The sequence below is a fragment of the Myodes glareolus genome, chromosome 4 (assembly GCF_982192425.1).
Source record: "Myodes glareolus chromosome 4, mMyoGla1.1, whole genome shotgun sequence".
Taxonomy (NCBI): domain Eukaryota; kingdom Metazoa; phylum Chordata; class Mammalia; order Rodentia; family Cricetidae; genus Myodes; species Myodes glareolus.
The window spans coordinates 10517569-10536635 of NC_142029.1; the positions used below are offsets into that span (position 1 = coordinate 10517569).

Here is a 19067-nt window from a genome sequence, read left to right on the forward strand (position 1 = left end):
AGAAACTGATTTTCTAAGGAATATTTTTAAGTATCTTGACAACAAAGAGAATGTGAAGCATCCCTTTGATATAACAATAACATAATTCTAAAGAATATTCCAGTGCATACAAAAACATTTCAAAATGGGGCAACTTTCCAAAAAGTCAAGGCATATGGTAGTATTTGATTATTTCCTGATATGACAGCAGAAGTTTCCAACCCCACAACCATTTGATGCATTAGCAAAGACACAAATACAAGGGAAAGGCTAAACATTTAAAAACTGAACAGCAGGACAGGTGTGATGGTCAAGGTTGTAATCCTTGCACCAGAAAGGCTGAGCAGGAAAACTGAAACAAGCCCAAAGTCAGCCTGAACGACAAAGAGAAAAACTTGTCTCAAAACCCCTAAATCAATCACCACTTGGCAACTTTAAATGACATTAAATTTCAATAAATGATGACAGATAACTGACACAGAAATCTATATAAGATGTGATGTTTAGGAACATGTGAAAGAAATGAGGATTTTGACATAAACCTGACTGCACAAGTCTTCGCTTATTGTACACAGAAAATCAATATGGTTAGCTAGTAAGGAGCAGCTATTTAAAAGCTAACTGTTAAGCTACGACCATTCGGCTCCATCTCTACCCTCCTCTGAGGCGTTGGACCTAATGGACGGAACCAGCGACTTTCTGTTGAGCTCTGCAACAGGTGATGCAGGAAGAGTGAAAGCTGCAGCCATCAGGGACTTGAAGGGGGTTGTTTACAGAAGCGTGAGTTATACCACTGTAGGAAACATCTCTCTCCCACAACCATGAACTGTGTAAACTCCTCAAGAAGGACTGGTACATCATGAACCCCTCCCTCTCCAACAGTGTTGAGAAGCCCAATCTTGTGCATGTAATCAAAGCAGCTGTAAAGTGAGCACAGCAAGCACATGCTACCTAGAATGTACACTCAAGTCCTTATGCCTCTCCTGTTTCCTCCAGCACTTTCATTCTTTCCTCCCCCCTTATACAATGTTCCATGAACGTTGGAAGGAGTGACAAATTGTCCCATTTGTGGCTGGGTACTCAAGAGTCTTGGTACTTTGACCAGTTTATGAAGTCCCCAATGACCATTACGAAAATGTTCTCTGACTGAAGCCATCTACTAATGGCATGCAAGCAAGCTCTAGTGACTGCATCCTCCATACTGGTAACCACGGCTAAAACCCAACTTTCAATTGTGGATGACACCATTCTGTGGGCTGGGGTCGAAGATGGAATAAAAAGGAGAAAGGAAGCTGGGTTAGCCCTAGCATGCTTCGCTCCTCATTCCTGATGGCTGACAGTGTAACTAGCTGTCTTACCATCAGCAACCAGGTCTTCCACACAAGGATGGGATGCGCCCCTCAAATTCTAAAACGGCCGCTATGTTGTCTCTTGTCAGATACTTGGTCAGAACAAATGCAAGCAACACTGTGATGTCACACCATTCAATGCTGCTTCAGAAACTAGCTTGTTTGAGATACATGCAACTCTCTCTAGATGTGGGTATACTCAGATGAAGTTTATATTTAGACTTTAGCCCTAAATATCGCATTATGTATATGCTGACATGCCAAAATTTAAAATAAAAATATTTTACAAGTACAAAATATGACTGGTCCCAAGCATTTTGGATAAAGAAGACTTAATCTGTACTAAATGCTTTATAAAAATAGCATGACTTGAGCATTAGGCTCTTCCAGAGGATCTGGGTTTGATTCCTATCACATACATGACAGCTTACAACAATCTGTAACTCCAGTTCGAGGGGATCCAACGTGCTCTTTTGGCCTCTTGTAGGCACAGATATGTAACAGGACACAGACATACATGAAAGTAAAACACCCATACTCATAAAATGAGAAATAATAACAAAAAATTAAAAGTTGTGAGCCACCTCCTCCTGGGCAGAGCCTGGATTAATACTGGCAGTTCTGATTTCTAAATCGAACTCAAATATTTAATTATTTGCTTAGTGTAAGAATTCAATACTTAAACCACACAAATATATATCATAAGGGACAACTAACTTTAAAACCTTTCCAATTAAATAGTTTAAAGTTTGGAGTTAGATCCTACCACTGGCACTCTAGATATTCAATGCAATCCCCATCAAAACCCTAATACAATTCTTCAGAGAAATTTAAAGAACAATTTTCAGCTTCTTATGGAAACACACACACAAATAAATAAAAATAGCCCAAACAATACTGAACAATAAAAGAACTGCTGGAGGCATCACCACCCCTAACTCCCAGCTATATACTACAGAGCTATAATAATAAAAAAAACAGTATGGTATTGGCAGAAAAACAGACAGGCTAATCAATGGAATCAAACTGAAGACCCAGAAATTAGTCCTCACATCTATGGATACCTAATTTATTACTTTTTAAAAACCAGAAATATGTACTGAAAAAAGAAAGCATCTTCAACAAATGCTGCTAGTCAAACTGGATAGCTGCATGAAGAAGAATGTAAACAGATCCACTTTTATCACCCTGCATAAAACTCAACTCCAAATAGATCAAGGACTTTAATATAAGGCCAGATAGACTGAATATGATAGAAGAGAATATGGGGAATAGTCTTAAACTCACTGGTGAAGAAAAAGACTTTCTGAAAGAAACAGTGACACCACAGGCAATAAAAACAATTAAATGAGACCTTATGAAACTGAAAAGCTTCTGCATGGCAAAGGACACCATCATTTGGACAAAGATGCAGGCTACAAAATAGGAGATTTTTTCCAACAACACATCAAATAGATGGCTAATATCTAAAATATATACAGAACTCGGAAAACTGCACATCAAGAAAACAAATAACTCAATTTAAAAGTGGGATACAGATCCAAACAGAGAATTCTCAACAGAGGAAACTCAAACAGCTAAGAAAAACTTAAAGAAATGGCCACTGTTCTTAGTCTTTCAGGGAAATAAATGCAAATCAAAATTACTTTGAGATTTCAACAGCAAAAATGGTCAAGAAAAATAAAAAAAGAAACAGCTCAGCTGGCAAGGATGTGGGGTAAGGGGAGCATTCATCCATTGCTTGAGAGACTGCAAACTTGAATAGCCACTATTGAAAACAATTTGGTGGTTCCTCAGGAAGCTGGGAATAGATCTACTTCAGGCTAAGCTACTTGTGGTGGATTAAATAAGACTGCCCCAATTATTTGCATGTTTAGTCCCCAGTTCATATGTTGTCAGGGAAAGATTAGGGGTATGGTCTTGCTGGAGTAGGTGTGTCCTCATTGGAGAAGGTGTCACTAGAGGAGTCCTTTGAGGTTTCAAAAGCCCACACGAGGTCCAGAGTATATCTGTTTCTCTCTGTTACTATGTCTTTCCCTCCCTGTCCCTTTACTGCCCCCTCATCCCCGATGAGTTGCTTCTGGAACAGAATGTAGTTCTCAGTTACTCCTCTAGCACCATGCCTACCTGGCTGTCATACTCCCTGCCATGATGATAATGGACTAAACCTCTGAAACCTGGGTAAGCAACCCCCAATTAAATGCTTTCTTTTATAAAAGTTGCATTGGTCACAGAGTCTCATCACATCAACAATAACCCTAATAGAGACAATACTAAGGCTCAAAGGACCCTACCTCACACGACACAGACACTTGTTCAACCATGTTCATTGCTGCTCTATTCATAATATTCAGGAAGTAGAAATGATTTACTTGTCAATGGATGAATGGAAAAAGAAAATGTGGTTCATTTATACAATGAAATATTACTCAGCTGCTAAAAAAACCATGAAATTCACAGGTAAATAGCTGGAGCTAGAAAAAAAAGCCATCCTGAGTGAGGTAACTTATGCCAAAAGGACAAATATAGTATGTATTCACTTATGTTACTGATTAAGTCTTTGATAAGCAAGCTGCAATCTGTATAACCACATAGATTTTATATATATATATAAAAAATAAGGGACTAAGAGAGGAAAGGGCCTCACCAGGAAGCTGAAACACACTAGTTATTGGGAGGGAAGGGGTTGAAATAAGGAAGTTCAAATGCGGAGAGGGGGAAGATGGGAAGAGGAGTTGTGGGGAGGGACAGCAAAAACTAAGGGCAATTTGAAGGCACATATGAAAGCCTAATTCAATAAAAGCTTCTTAAAATATATGCATATATGAAAGAAATCTAAACTATAATCAGAAGAGATATAATAATAAGAGATACAATGGGGTTGGAGAAATTGCTCAGTGGTTAGGAGCACTGACTGGTCTTCCAGAGAACCTGGTTTCGATTCTCAGCACCCACATAGCAGCTAACAAACAACTGTCTGTAACTCCAAGATCTCTGACACCCAAACACATACATGTAGGCAAAACACCAATGCAAATAAATCAAAAGATTTTTTTTAAAAAATGGGAGGACTGGCGGTAGTGGCATATGCCTTTAATCCCAGCACTTAGGATACAAACACAGGCGGATCTCAGTGAGTTTGAGGACAGTCGGGTCTACCAAGTTGAGTTCCAGGACAGGCTCCAAAGCTATACAGAGAAATTCTGTCTTGAAAAACAAATAAACAAAAAAAGTAGGAGGGAGTTGCTTGTTTGTCCTGGCCTCCTGGCTAGCTTAGACCCAAAATAATCACACAGAAACTGTATTAATTAAATCACTGCTTGGCCCATTAGCTCTACCTTCTTAATGGCTAACTCTTACATATTAATTTAACCCATTTCTATTGATCTGTGTATCATCACAAGGTGATGGCCTACCAGCAAAGTTTTAGCACATCTATCTCCAGCTGTGGCTCCATGGCTTCTCTCTGACTCTGCCTCCTTTCTCCTAGCATTTTGCCTAGCTTTCCCTGCCTACCTAAGTTCTGCCTTGCTATAGATCCAAAGCAGTTTCTTTATTCATTAATGGTAATCACAGCACACAGAGGGGACTCCCATATCACAAAAAAAAAAAAGAAGAAGAAAGAAAAGGAAGGAAGGAAGGATATAAAACCCCAATTAGACATATCTCACCACTAAATCCTCCAGTACCAGGAATAGGTTACATGTAATTGAGTTCATTTTGTATTGATCATCTCCTGCTGGGCATGAGACCTGTCCTGAATTGTGGTTAGAAAAGAAATCTGGTATGGGACAGAAAAAACAAAATTAAGGGACTACTCTGTTGTCATTAATCTGATAATTCTTTGGTGTTATTTTGACTCTTTAAAACTTTACTTAAGACATAAATATAATCTCAAAATTTATAAGATTAATATATACATTTCCTGTTGTGATATTAATGGTCATATAGAGTACATATAATATACATATAATTTTAGAAATCAGCTTCTTCTACCTTTTTGTACATGACTTTGGGCTTGAGTCTGAAGCAAGTGACTAGGGATTAAGCTTGTGTCCCCAAGATGTATTTAAAAGACTGTGGTCCTTTGACCACTCTGAGGTCTGCTGCATATCAGATTTAAAGTGTTTACAAGTTTTCCGCAGTGAACCATGACAACTCCTAACTGCAACCTCTGAAATCTCCAAAAGGATGATAGGGCCCACAACCATGATTTGACCTGGACTGTGGTAATACCACTATATTGACAAACACCATCCAATGGTCAGATCTAGACTACAGATTGCTCAGTACAATGACAAGGCAGTTAACTCAGGTGATCCAGCCTCAGAGACTACTCTAGCCAGAATTCAGATAAGAATTGCACTCTCCCATCACACGAAGACTGAACAATAGTGAGCTCTCCTAAGGCTTGATCTTTATCACAATTTTTTTAGGGTCCCCTAAACATACCATTGCTCCCAGAAAACAGGAGGTAATTTTAAGAACATGATGCTCATATTTTCAAAACGTGGGGCTTGGGTAGTTTTTGGTTGTTTGGTGGATTACAGAAGTTTTTCATTATTTAGGAGGGTAAGTTGTTACATAGACATGGAAAAAATGAAACAATGGAGGTTAAATTTAGGGGCTTCTTTCTGAAAAAAAAAAAGGTGGGCATGGGAATGATAGGATAAAAGGGCAGATTATTGACTCTACTTATAAACTAAAAAAGCAACTACTAGTCTTAGGTTATTTTGTTATGCTGTATATATGTTTGTATTCTTGTTTAAGATATTGTACCTACCCACCTCATTTAACAAGGTAATGTACATTTCTAGTCCTTGAAAGTTATTATTATAAACTATTTAGGATAATTAAGAAACACAGGTTATTAGCTAGCCACCTAACAAATCTCTGGCCATGTTTCAAGGTCAGACAGACATTATTTAGGTAGATAAATGGTTATCAAACACTTCAGAGATCTATAGAATATGGCATTTAAGATGTTTTAATAACATAAAGCTTTTCAAAACAGTGAAGCACATCTGCTCCTGGCAGTAAAAATTTACTTAAAAAAGAAAGGAGGGCATAGAAGAACCTCCTTATTAAGTTTGCTTTCACTGTGGCAAAGTTAGCCAATGGGAAAGAAACTGCCCTTGTCTCAATTGCTGACAGCATGCTATCCACATTGGACAAGCAGGACACATAAGAAGGTGACTGTTGAACTTTGCCAAAACAAGGTAAGACAATCCTTCAAAATTCCAGGATGCCGAAGATGGATGCCCCAGAGTTGCAGAGGAACCTTTGCAGAATGTCCAGGCAGATGTTTTTGTCATTTTGATAGCTTTGGAAGTTACTTGCTTTGTACTTCTTATTTACTCAGATAATATTATGTCCTTCTTGGGTCTCTGAGGGGGTTGAAGTCTAGACAAATAAAGCTACAGTTTTCCTTGTTACCAAATATAGAAAAGAAACTCATGAGAGAGGTGTAAAGTATATAACTTTCTACCCAGAATGTTCCAGGACAGCCAGAGCCACACACAGAGAAACACTGTCTCGAAGAAACAAACAAATGAACAAAAAAGGACTATTTAGACAGTCCTGCAGAAGAAACATGGAGTAACTGTCTATTAACTCTAAAACCTTAAAAATAAAAAGAATGATTACTGGGTTATAACACAGAGAAAAGAATAAAATAGAAAGTCCAAGACAGACTGTGGGGAATATTGTTTTAAGGTATGCTGTTCTTGATTAACTGCAAAGTTGTGATTCTTTGCCTATCTAAAACACTTGATGGTCAAATAAAGATCTGAAAGGGAGCGTGTGGTGTGGGCGCATATCTTGAGAGCCAGAACTTGGTAGGCAGAGATAGAAACAGGTATATCTCTGTGAGTTCAAGGCCAGCCTGGTCTAAAGAGCTAGTTCCAGGACAGCAGGACTGTTACACAGAGAAACCTTGTCTTAAAATCCAAAAAAAAAAAAAAAAAAAAAAAAAAAAAGAGCTGAATGGCCAATAGCAAGGTATGAGCAAGGATAGGCAGGACTAGCATACAGAGAGTGTAGCCATTCACCCAGCTAGACAGCAAGTCACGGAGAAAGAAGTAAAGAAACATATACAAAAAAGCCCAAAGAGGGTAGTTGGGATAATTTAAGAAAAACTGGCAAGAAGCAAGTCAAGATAAGGCTGGACATTCATACCTAAGACTAATCCTTTGTGTGTGATTTATTCGGGAGCTGGGTGGTGGGCCCCTCAAAAAAGCCAAAAAGTAAAACATCACACAACAATAGCCCTATTCAGTTATGAAACATTTAAATATCACAAATATACCCATCTATTTTCTGTTACTATGACAACATGCCTGCGACTGAGAACCCTGGAAAACCAGTACAATCTGGGACACAGTTTAAAAATCTAAATGCCTCAAAAGCCTCATAACAAATACTGTAATAGTAATGCATGAAGGAGAGATCAGTGTGGTGAGATATGAATCCAGACAGACTGGGGACCCAAGCTTACTCTTTAACTATGGACCATAAAAATTACTTAATCTCTTATAAGAGGAACACTGTCAATGACTTCAACATCTCACACTGGGACCTATTCTTCAAGGCTACATACCATTTCTCCATAAGGCCACCCTTAGGAGCGAGTCTTCATCACATGGACCCCTGGTAGACATACTCAATCCATAGTAAAGAAACCCTATATTCAATCTAGGAATAGTGACACAATTTCTATACTTCCAAAACTTGGGAGGCAAAACCCAGAAGATCACAAGTTCAAGACCAGCCTGGTCTACAGTCAGTTCCAGAACAGGCTAGATTATAGTGACATCTATCTAATAAGTAAATAAATAACAAAAAGTAAAAAAAAAAAAGGGGGGGGGGATAGATTTTTTTCATTAATGTCCCAAAACTTAACAAAATGCTAAAAGATAATCCATCTTAAAAAAAAAAAAAAAAAAAAAAACCTTACCGGAAGATGGTAGCTCTTTACACGAGCACTCAGGAGGCAGAGGTAGACAAATCTTTTGAGTTCAAGGTCAGTCTAGTCCACAAAGTGAGTTCCTGGACAGCCAGGGCTACACATAGAAACCCTGTCTCAAAAAAACAAAACAAATCAAATCAAAAAATGTTTATCAAGTAGTAAAAATTATACTAGTGAGCCGTTAATCCTCGTACTGAGGCAGGTGAAGCTCTCTGAGTTTGGGGCAATGGTGGTCATCTACACAGCAAGCCTAGGCCAGCGAAGAATACGGAATACGTCACCCAAAACCAAAAGGCAAAACAACAACAACAACGAAAAGATTACACTAGACAGACTTTGTGAAAACACAGACATCTTGTCAAAGCAAATATTCAAATAAATGTTCCATATAAATCCATGGAAATCAAAACAGAGTAAGCAAAACTAAAGATCATGCTAGCAAAAAATAAAGATGAATACCCTTTCAGACCGAAATTCTCAAGTAAGAAGGAGAGAGAAATTATTACGCCTACTAGAGACAACTGCAGAGTCTTCTGTACAGAGACGGTATTACTCCAGGACCAGAGCTAAGGGGCACTTAAAAGGTGAAAATAACTCTTCAAATACTGGAGGGCAAAGGAAAAGAAGACACAAAAAGTCTCCAGAGAAACAAAGTAATTCCAGATTCAGTAGAAACTCGACACAGACTGTAGCTGCATTTTCACAGAGCAAGAGAAAAGAGTGATTTTAAACAAAGATCTCAGCAAACTTATTCCAGATCCACAACATACAGAAACGTCTAACAAGATGTCGACATAGACTGGAAAGAAAACAGAATAAGAACAAAGCTTTACTTAAAAAAATTATTTAACTTATTTATTTTATGTGCATGGTGTATAGTTGTCAGATCGCCTGGAACTGGAGTTACAGATGGTTGTGAGCTGCCATGTGGGTGTTGGGAATTGAACCTGGGTCCTCTGGAAGAGCAGCCAGTGCTATTAACTGCTGAGGCATCTCTTCAGCACCCCAGAATGAAGCTTTTCTGATGCAAACAGGAACTTCTTAAAAAAACAAGGCCCAACTATTAAGCACCCTAAGCAGCAGCAGAAATTCAACAAAATAAGTAGCCATTGCAGGCATGAAAGCCTGACAAGACAGTGTGGACAAACTCAGAACACACACACAAGGTTTTAAAAAGCAGCTAACTAAAGACAGACAAGAAATTTTTTAAAGAAAAGGACACCAGGCCCTGAGAATTAAGTCACCAGTTATCCAAGAGAGAAGAAATATATCCTTGCTTTGGATGCAAAAGTTACTTTAAAATTTTCTTAGGACACTTGAAGAAAAAAAAAATTTTTTTTGAAGTTTTTCGAGATAAGGTTTCTCTGTAGTTTTGGAGCCTAACCTGGAACTAACTCTTGTAGACCAGGCTGGCCACGAACTAACAGAGATCCGCCTGCCTCTGCCTCCCGAGTGCTGGGATTAAAGGCATGCACCACCACCGCCCCACTCACTTGAAGAAATTTTAATATGGAAATGACACATTTGAAGAGAGGCAGACATATATGTTAGACAAAAATTTGTATAAAATAAAAGGGCTATAGGAACAAGTAAAATAACATCACAAAGAAATTAGACAAACAGAACACTGGGACAATCTAAAACGACAACTAGTTTAGACTCTTTAAAATATCAAGGTCAAGCTAGGCAGTGGTAGTGTGTGCCTTTAATCCCAGCACTTAGGAGGCTGGCAGATCTCTGTGAGTTCAGGCCAGAGTTAGTTCCAGGACAGGTCTAAACCTACAGAGAAATCCTGTCTAGAAAAACCAACCAACCAAACAAAAAAACAAAACAAAACAGAATCAATCAATCAATCAATCAAGGTCATGGAAATAAAACTGGTAATGGGACTATTTTAGAGACAATGCATAGAAGCTTCATGTATCTAACAATTATATTGGGGTCACACAGAAGTGAGCATCCCTTCTGGCTCTTAAGAAGTGCACATTAATGATTAAGGGTGAAATGTCACATCTTACATTTACATTTTAATAATTTTCTACACAAAAGTTTAGGTGTGGAAATGTATCTGAAGACAAAGAATTTGTACAGTGTGGGGAACTGCTGGTTTATGTGTAGATGATGACTGTCTACTACCAACCTGCTGTAGAAAAACAGTCTTTCTAACAGAAAGTATGGAAAACTGGGCCAGGCAGAGAACAAGGCCAATCTGGTCTACAAAGCAAGTATCAGGACAGTCAAGACTATGTAGAGAAACCATGTCTCAACAAAGGTGTAGGGGGGACACTCAGACACTCATAAGAGAATTAATTAAAAAAAATGAAAGTACAGAAACTGATTCAAACACAAAGGTGGCATGTCAATGGACTAAAGTATGTTTTACTTAACTGTACTGACTTACCTGTGAAATGGAAGGAGAGAGTTAAGTGGGGTACACTACTACTTTATACAAAATAAATTCCAAGTACATTATGGTCAATGTAAAAAAAAAAACCTGTTATTATAGGAAACTAAGATGATTTTAATAATCGTACTGTCCTTACTTAAGTCTTTATTGAAGAAAGCAAAGGTAGAGCCCATGGGAAAGGACAGCTGTTTACAACAACACGACAAAAGCAGGAGTTGAAGCCTGTTGCAAAAATGCCATAAAGAGACAAAAGACAATTTTTTCAAATTTTTAAAATTTTAATAAATTCATAAGACAAAACAGCATTTGTGAACCTCATAGAAGATAAACTCCTAGAGTGTGAGGCAAGTGTTGTCTGAATACTGGTGTGTCTCAGGATTACAAAGCACTCTAAAAGTCTTTGGGGATTATTGAGATGGCTTAATGTCATATACAAGCACTTGTTGGAAGTCTGAATTTGATCCTCAATTACTCATAATGTGGAAGGAGAGAACAAACTCCCACAAATCCCACCCCCATGTGCATGCACACAAAATAGAAAAATAAATGAGTGGAAAGGCTTTAGAAGCCCTTAGCAAATATTTGCTAGCTGCTGCTCAGAAATAAAAGCAAAGTGCAAACTAAAAGAAATCATTTTCCCACATCAAATTGGCAAAATTTAACAAGGCTATTGTATATACAAAGGTGGAGAAGGTAAAATAACATTATTTAAAGATACAGCTTTAGATTGTTATCTCATTAGTGGAATTTTCTACAAAATAGAGACACAAAAATGTCAAGTTATGAGATTTGCGTTCTTTCTAATGGCACGACATTGCAAAGAACCTAAATGACATGAAAAGGGAAACCACCACCTAAAAAAATGTTCCCCACAATTCCTGTTTCAGATGCCTACCGTGTTCCCCAAATTCAGACTGATGGTGTTTGAAGGTAAACTTCAGGAGACGATGGATGAGACGGGCAGTTTTATGAGGGGGAAATGGAGCAGGACACTGATGTCATGTGGTGTTTGAGCAGGAGGACCTTCAGTATGTGCCACTACCAAGGTATGACATTGTCCAGCATTTCTTTATTAGAGAAAGTAAATCTCTCTTCTCTATAAATTATCGAGTCTAAGGCATACTGCGACAGTAACAGAAAACAGACTAAGACAACTATCAAGATGTTCAAATGGAGGTAATAGCTTCCATTTTTGACACTGAAGAATATATTCTTCACTAGGAGGAGATAATCTAATACATAAAGAAAAAGGGAATGATGCTATTGTAGGAGGAAAGAAATCACACACTGGCTCTCTCAGGTTGATAACATCACTGAGGAAAGATGCTATTCAAGTTTTTGAAAGATTATTTAAAATTATATACATATGCATGTATGTATGCATGTATGAATATGTGCAAATGTGTGCAGGTGCCCTCAGAGGCTAGAGGTACTCGATGCCCCCAGAGCTGGACTTACATTACAGGAGCTGTGAAGTGCCAGATGTGAATGGGGGAAACCAAACATGGTTTCTCTTTGAAAGCAGTATATGCTCTTAACTGCTCAATCATCTCTCTAGCTCCTAAAATTTTTTTCTAGCTATATTGTTTATTTTAGTAATTAGCATGACTTTTATATTTAAAACAAAATGATGTCTCCCAATTCTTTTCATTGGTAAGCAATAAACAGGAACATTTCTTAAAAAGACAAATGACAGGCTAACAAGGAAAAAGATTTAATTCACATTATGCCCATAAGAGAAATAACATTCCATGATTCAACTGCATCAGAACGTATACAAATATAAATATAGGCCTGGGATTGTAGCCATCATTGTAAACTTCAACTTTACATGAATCAATTATAGTGAGGTTAAAAATTTCTCACACAGGCAACTTTTCTTAATGACAGGCCATCCTTTCTAAAGCAAAACTGGAACAGATTTGTGTCTATGAGGTTTTATAATATTCTAACACCTCTTTTCCCATCCAAAAAGAGCAGGTAAATTCTGCATGGAAGAACTCAAATACTACCAGTAACTATCTCCGAGTCATGAGGTCATGAGCAGGCAATGCAGGTATCTTTGTAAGACTAAAAACCTGAAATTGAGGGCTGGAGATAACAGTTCTGTTGGAGGAGTGACTGCCTAGCATGCACAGAACCCTAGCATCAGCCCCAGCAGAGAAGAAACTGCATGTACTGGCACACACCTGTAATCCTAGCATTCAGCATGAAGAGACAAAAGGATCAGAATTTCAAGGTCATCCTCCTTTGTATACAATCAGGTCAAGGACAGACTGCGGATACATGAGACCCTGTCTCAGAAATAAGACTTTGAATTGAATCTCTCTTTATAGTCCTTTAAGTGCACACCATGAAGTTAAACCCAAAACAACTTCTATATCAAACTGCAGATGAAAACAGTAACTTGGGTCTTGAGTATATGTCTTCAACTCATAATCAAATTTTAAGCAAATTGTTTTCTTCACTTTTCCTAAATATTCTGAATGCCTCAAAAAGTAAAACTTGCACAAAGAAATGTCTTTGACAGTTTATGTTTTACATAGGAGAAAAAAACCGCTAAGGTCAAAGAAAGTAACTGTAGAAAAGCCCACACATTCAGTGAGGAAATGTGCAACTGGCTACTTCCAAGAACACTATTTTCTCAAATCATTTTTACCTTAAAACCAAAGTTAAGACTCATGGTATTAGGGCACTGTATTATGTACAGTCAAAGATCAGAAGTTCAAACAGATTTAAGTCAGAATGGTGACTGGCTGATCTCGAAGGTCCAAATTTAGTAAAAGACTTCTATTTGGGACATAAATAAGAGGCACACATGAGACATTTGTTCAGAAAATACCCAGGAAATGGTGCACGAGGAAGTCTCTGAGCGTGGGCACATCACAAGTCTCACCTCATCCCTGCTAACAAGGACCTATCATGGTGAAAACATTCAACTCTGAGGTTCTGTCTATGAACTTAAGGCCAGAACATCCTTTGGACATCCTTAGTGCTAAAATCTTCTGAGTCAAAGATTGTTTCCCATTATCAAGGGAGGAACAGAGAAGGAAAATAAAATCAAAGCATACATACTGAAATGTTATTTGGGTTTTCTGTTTGTGATTCTTTCACAGTCCCCAGCCTGGCTTGAAACTTGCTATACACCTTGAACTTCCCGAGTGCCAGAGTTACAGGAGGACAGAGCTCATGAAGTTTATATCGTATCCATGCACATGAAGCAAGTGCTCCACCACAAGGAAATGGATATCAACCTACAGAATTCGACATCACAGTCAACAACAAATACTTCGAGATTAAATATGTGTGATTGCTTTCATGCTTATCTATTTAAGTGAGAAAGCAACTCTCTTCCTTCTATGTTGAGGAATGGAAATGATTAACATCACCTGTAGAAAGTAGGTGTTTAGAAGTTACTAAATAAACTCAGGCCAGATATAAATAAAGGAAGCCGAGGACTGAGAAGGCCCCACTGACTGTGAGATGCTGGTACTTACTAATAACTAACACTAACACTAACACTATTATTTACTTACTGAGGCAGATCCAGGCTGGCCTTGACCTGCTGTGTTGCTCAGGGTGAACTTCTACTGGGAAAGTGCTGAGGTTGTCTGGCTAAAGCAATTTCAAAGTAGTCACTGATATTAAAGAAAAACAATAGAAAGAAAACACTTGGTTCACATAAATGAGTGACCAAGAAAGAAAAGACTAAGAACTTTTGGAAACAGAATTTGTTCAGTGGTGTATCGATGTGACAAGTTACTAACCTCAAAATCTATTACTAATTATAAACAATGAAATTACAATATGGCCGGGCAGTGGTGGCACAACCCTTTAATCCCAGCACTCGGGAGGCAGAGGCAGGGGGATCTCTGTGAGTTCAAGGCCAGCATGGTCTACAGAGGGAGTTCCAGGACAGCCAGGACCACACAGAGAAACCCTGTTTTGAAACAAAACAAATCAAGCAAAAATGAAATTATACAATCACCCAATTCTTCTCTTATTCTCCTTTTTTAAAAAAAAAAAAACCAGATAGTAATGAAAACAACCAGCACAGGAACAGAGCTACTATAACTCAGAAAACAAACTCTGAAGGCAATCTCAAGCCAAGCAGTGTCTCCGGGAAGACCAGGTTTTCAAAGTCAGTGTTGACAACATTAGCAAGTTGGTGGCTCCAGGCAAACATTAAAAAGAAACAACTCCAAACTAAAATATAACAAAGAAGGCCAAATTTCAACAAGAACATAAGTAAAAGTCTTGGCATTTACATTGTAAAAGTCACAGGTTTGCTTACTGTCTGCTAGAGTCCCATTGGCTAAATTCTAATTTGACACAGGGCTGCTGATCACTGCTTAACTTCGGAGCACAGTACCAGCAAATCCAATTTGTCAACAGATGAGCATGCAGCAGCAACAGCAAGGTGGATTTTATACTTTGTTCCTTAATAAATACTCTACCCTAGGAAAGTTACCTAACTTCTCCAAACTACAATCTGCTCATCAGTGAAACTAAGAAAATAAAGTGCCTAAGCTCCTCAATGAAATTTAAAAAAACAATATTTCAGAAGAGGTGCAGGAGGGGCGGGAAAAGGAGGAGATGAAGAAAGCAAGAACATATGAGGTCTTCAAGAACTACGCTTTTCAGAACTAGACTTGTGAACCTTTTGGAGAGCATGGTCAAATTTAAGAACTGCTAATATTTATTCCCTTCTCATTCGGTTGAGCTTCAGAAGCTCATTCCAGTGAGTCAAACAAGTGGCACCCACCTATAATCCTAGTATTCAGGACGCTGAAGCAGGAGGATACAAAGTGCAAGGCCAGTCAGCATGGGCTACAGAATGGGCTTGAGGCTAACCTGAAGAAGCATGAGGTACATGAAGACTGTTAATAATTATATTCATTCATTATTTCTTTGGTTTGCCACAAGTCATTTAGTTCTACTGCCCTCAAAAACTAAAGGCATGATATGATGGAGGTGCCTCAGTAATAAGGCACCTGCACGGCATTACCAGGCCATTAGAAAAAACAACTGGGGCTAAAAACACGGGTCAGGGATTAAGAGCACTAACTGCTTTTTTGTCAAAAATCAGGTGCTCATAGGTATGTAGATTAATTCAATTCGATTCCATTGGCTAACCTCTGTTTTTATGCCAAAACCAAGCTGTTTTCATTACTGTAGCTCTATAATAGGGCTTGATGTCAGGGATGGTAATGCCTCTGGGACTTCCTTTAATGCATAGGATTGTTTTGGCTATTCTGGATATTTTGTTTTTCCATATGAAATTGAGGATTGTTCTTTCAAGGTCTGTGAAGAATTGTGTTGGGATTTTGAATCTATAGATTCACTAAATTGCATTGCATTGTAATGAATCTATTGATTTATTATACTGATCCTACCTATCTAAGAGCATGGGAGATCTTTACATTTTCTGGTATCTTCTTCAATTTGTTTCTTCAAAGACTTAAAGTTTTTGTCAATCAGGTCTTTCACTTCTTTGGTTAGTGGTTGGTACCCCAAGATATTTTATGTTATTTGTGGCTATTGTGAAGGTGATATTTCTCTGATTTCTTCTCAGCTTCTTTGTCATTTGTATAAAGGAGGGTTATTGATTTTTTTGAGTTGCTCTTGTATTCTACCACATTACAAAGGTATTTATCAGTTGTAGAAGTTCCCTAATAGAGTTTCTGGGGTCTCTTATGTATACTATCATATCATCTGTAAACAACAAAAGTTTGACCTCTTCCTTTTCAATCTGAATTCCCCTTGATCTCCTTTTGTTGTCTTGTGCTCTAGCCAGAATCTCAAGAACTCTATTGAATAGATATGGAGAGACTGGACAGCCTTGTCTTGTTCCTGATTTTAGTGGGATAGTTTTGAGTTTCTCTCCATTTAATTTGATGTTGGCTGTTGGCTTGCTGTATATTGTTTTCATTATGTTTAGATATGTTCCTTGTATCCCTGATGCTCCTCAACCAAAGAATGGATATAGAAAATGTGGCACATTTACACATTAGAGGTAAAAAACAATGACATCTTGAAATCTGCATGCAAATGGATAGAACTAGAAAAAACATCTTGAGTGACGTAACCCAGACCCAGAAAGATGAACATGGTATATACTCACTCTAAGTGAATACTACCTGTAAAGCAAAGGATATTGAGCCTAGACAGTTCATGATCCAAGAGAAGCTAAGTAACAAGGTGAACCCTAAGAAAAATATACATAGATCCATCTGGAAAGGGAAAACAGACAAGATCGCCTGAAAAAATTGGGAGCCTGGGGGTACAGGGAGTAGGGAGGGCGAGAGGGGAAGACAAGGGGAAAAGGGGAGGGGGGAGCAGAACTTGAGGGAATGGAATAGTCGAGATGGAAGAAGGACAGAGATGAGAGCAAGAAAAGAGATATTTTGAATGAGGGAGCCATTATGGGTCTAGCAAGAAGCCTGGCACTAGAGAAATTCCCAGGAATCCACAAGGATGACCCCAGGTAAGACCCTAAGCAACAGAGGAGAGGGTACCCAAACTGGCCTTGCCCATAGTCAGACTGATGAATATCTTAAGCATCACCACAGAACCTTCATCCAGCAACTGATGGAAACAGAGGCGGAGACCTGCATCAGGGCACTGAACTGAGCTCCCCAAAGTCCAGTTGAAGAGTGGGAGGAGGGAGAATATGAGCAAAAGGTCAAGACCATGATGGGTTCACCCACTGAAACAGTCTACCTGAGTTAATGGGAGCTTACCAATTCCAGCCAGACAGGGAAGAAAACAGCACAAGTCCAAACTAGTTCCTCTGAATGTAGGTGACAGACATACAGCTGAGGCAGACTACAGGGCCACTGGCAGTGGCACTGGGATTTATCCCTAATCCTTGTATTGGCTTTTTTGGAACCCATTCTCTTTGGATGGATACCTTACTAAGCCTAGGAAAAAGTAGTGAGAGCCTTGGACCTTCCCCAAAGCAATGTGCCTTGCCTTCTCTGAGAAGTAGGTGGGAGGTGGGGTGGGGAGTAAGTGGAGGGAAGAGGAGGAGGGGAGGGAGTGGGAACTGGGCTTGGTATATAAAATGAAAAGACTGTTTTCTTTTTTATAAATAAATAAATAATGAATGAATGGCACTAGATGCTCTTCCAGAAGACCCTAGTTCAATTCCCTGCACCCACATGGCAGTTCACAACTGTCTATAACAGTTCCAGGGGATCCAACAACCTTTCACAGACACATATGCAGATGAAATGCCAATGCACATCAAATAAATTTAAAAATTAAAAAAAGAAATCTATCAGAAAACAACAACAATAAAAAACTTAGTCATAGGAGGACAGTTAAGATATGCTAAAAGATATACATTAAAGAATGATGGCATGGTTTGTAACAGGAAAAAAAACTAAATAAAGGCAATCCAAATATCTAGACATAATTTTTAACCAATTTAAGACTGTGATAAAAGAAGGTAAAATAATAGGTAGGAAAAAGATATATGTAAGAAAATACTGGTCTGTGTAGAGATAAGTAAAAAGAAGTCATTCTCTAACTAGAGCTAGTGCACATAACTTCCTGTTCTTGACTGTATGTAGAGCCGGTTCCTTTCATCACACAATAACTGGCCATCAATCAGGATAACATTGTGAGTTCTGCGAGTAGGTCCTTCCAATACAAAGATGCTGCAGCAAGTATAAGAAAACTCCCGGCAGCTAATTTAAAAATCAATGTGTCTGCCAACATAGAACATCTAGAGTTTTCAAAGAAAAACTGATAGCCAAAAATGGCATTAATTTCAGAAACATTATCAATACCCTCTGGCTAGTAGCTTGTTTCTTAGACAGAAAAGAGCAGTGGAAGCCTGCATGATGGCACATGCCTGTAACTCGAGCACATGTAATTATGATTTAGAGGTCAGCTTGGGCTACAAAGGGAGACACAACCTGTAAAAAAGAGCCCATGACCAAACAGTAATCAAGTGGGGGGCAGGGCAGACAAAAGAAACAAGAATGAATCTACAACTGCTGAAACGTAAGAGGAGGAGAAAGAAGAGAAGGGAGAGGAAAAAACGACAAGGCTCCAATGTTTATCAGGAGTCACTCTCTAGGACAACGACACAACTCCTACCTAACATCTTCCTGTCTGCAAGGACTATAAACATAGTCAGTTCCAGCCACCAGGGCAACACAGAGATTCCCATCCATAAAAAAAGAAAAAGAAAGGAAGGAAGGAAGGAAAAAAGGAAGGGAAGGAGGGAGGGAGGATGGAAATAAGGAAGGAAGATCCCCAATAGCATCCCTACATTCTGAATCACATGACTTGGAAAGCATGTTTGGTTGTGCTGAAATGGAACCAACCTAGTGAAGATGCAGTTTTTATTTTC

At 38.5% G+C, this 19067-nt stretch overlaps 1 protein-coding gene across 40 annotated transcripts in view; it reads right to left on the minus strand.

The window, feature by feature from the left end:
* Clasp2 (cytoplasmic linker associated protein 2) overlaps nt 1–19067 on the minus strand; it is a 173905-nt gene that overhangs the window by 94902 nt on the left and 59936 nt on the right. The window lies entirely within an intron of this gene.